This window comes from Crocuta crocuta, unplaced genomic scaffold (genome assembly GCF_008692635.1).
Source record: "Crocuta crocuta isolate KB4526 unplaced genomic scaffold, BGI_CrCroc_1.0 scaffold35, whole genome shotgun sequence".
NCBI classification, from domain to species: domain Eukaryota; kingdom Metazoa; phylum Chordata; class Mammalia; order Carnivora; family Hyaenidae; genus Crocuta; species Crocuta crocuta.
In genome coordinates this window covers 1,899,369-1,900,788 of record NW_027530625.1, presented here as the reverse complement: position 1 = coordinate 1,900,788, position 1,420 = coordinate 1,899,369, and the positions used below count along the sequence as shown (strand labels likewise).

General features: G+C 64.1%; 1 long non-coding RNA gene across 2 annotated transcripts in view; it reads right to left on the bottom strand.

Annotated features, from left to right (window-relative positions):
- LOC144234870 (uncharacterized) overlaps nucleotides 1-691 on the bottom strand; it is a 1,987-nt gene extending 1,296 nt beyond the window's left edge. For both annotated transcript variants that reach the window (XR_013336098.1, XR_013336099.1), the window contains exon 1: nucleotides 41-691. This is a non-coding gene — a long non-coding RNA (uncharacterized LOC144234870). The remainder of the gene's footprint in view (nucleotides 1-40) is intronic.
- Between the last annotated feature and the right edge of the window lie 729 nt (nucleotides 692-1,420).

The following is a 1,420-nucleotide window of genomic DNA, read 5'->3' as shown; positions in this document are numbered from 1 at the left end:
CTGGGGCCTTCCCCCGCCCCCCTCCCCCGCCTCCCCTCACCTGTGTCTGGAGTGGCTTCCTGCCTCCTCCAGGGAGGCTGCTCTGATACTCCTTGGCTGTGCCACATCCTCGGGCCCCAGTAGCATGTGAGCCAGGCTGAGGTCCGCAGGGGAGTGTTAGCAGCCGCTGGCCCCCTCCTGCGCCTGGCTTCCACCTCGGGGCCCGCCCTGGCGCTGAGCCCTAATACATCGTCCCTGCTCTGCACCTCGGCCCTGGGACCAGCTCTAGCCACAGCCCCAGGCCACAGAATCAGTCCCACAGCCAGACTCCGAGTCCTCCTGCAAGATGGCCCAGCATACCTGGCGCCGGTCCTGCCTGCCCTGGTGCCTTCTCTGAGCAGTCTGCCTGGGTGACTCCCACTCACAGTGACTGCCCCCCCTCCGGACGTGACCCCTGTGTTACGCAGCCGGGAGACCTTCTCTGGCCTCAGTTTCTTCCTCTGTACAATAGGAGTGATGGTCACGGGGCTGAGGTGAGGACTCACAGCTCTAAGGTGGTCAAGGGCTCAGTACCAGCCAGGTACACAGTAGGTGCTAATAAATGTTGGCTGTTCCTACCCTGTTGATGAAGCTGGGGGCCGTCTTGAGACCAAAAGACAAACTGGCAGCTTCCCTTGTCCCACCTCCTCCCAGGGAGCCTGGCATCCTGTCCCCTCCCCAGGCCAGGGTGACCCCCCAGAGAGAAACGGGTCACAACAGTATCCTTTATTACGAGAGATACCACAGGGCTGTCAGAACTTTGAGGCAGGTGGGGAGAGTCAGAGGGGTTAACAGTCGGCCAGAAAGTTAGGGGGTCTGATCTGCGGGGCTCGGCAGGGTTAGCGCAGCGCCAGGGCGGGGGTCCTATTGCAAGAAGGGAGCGGCTGAGGCAGAGGCAGAGGCGGGAGGGGGTGGGGCAGAGGCTGCTGTCTGTCCCCGGGGGGCCCCCAGTTGGGCCTTTCAGAGGCTTGGAGTCAAGTCCGCATGCGCTTTCTCTAGAAACCTGGGAGGAAAATGTTGAGCGGAGCTGGCAGAGAATCACGGTGGGGGCCCCTGGGGAGGACTGGAACCTGAGGCTGGGGGAAGACCTTGGTAGGGATTCTGGCCTGGTGGCGGGGGGGACCTGGGAAGTCCCTCCCAACCCCTCTCTGAGCCTCAGTTTCCCTGGAAGAACACCTAACGCCCAGAGGGCTCCCTGGTTTCAGGAGGGGCGGTGGCCGGCAGGTTATCTTGAGGGACACAGAGCTGGCAGCCTTCACTCCCCACACCTCGTGTTCAGGCCACCTGAGAAGGTCGCTGGGTGCGGGATGGGGGTGGCGAGGGCGTCCGAAGGGCGGGGCAGGTTGGGGGTCCGGAGGAGGGTGGGGCCGGCCTCAGGGCCGAGGTGGAAGCGGCTCCGGGG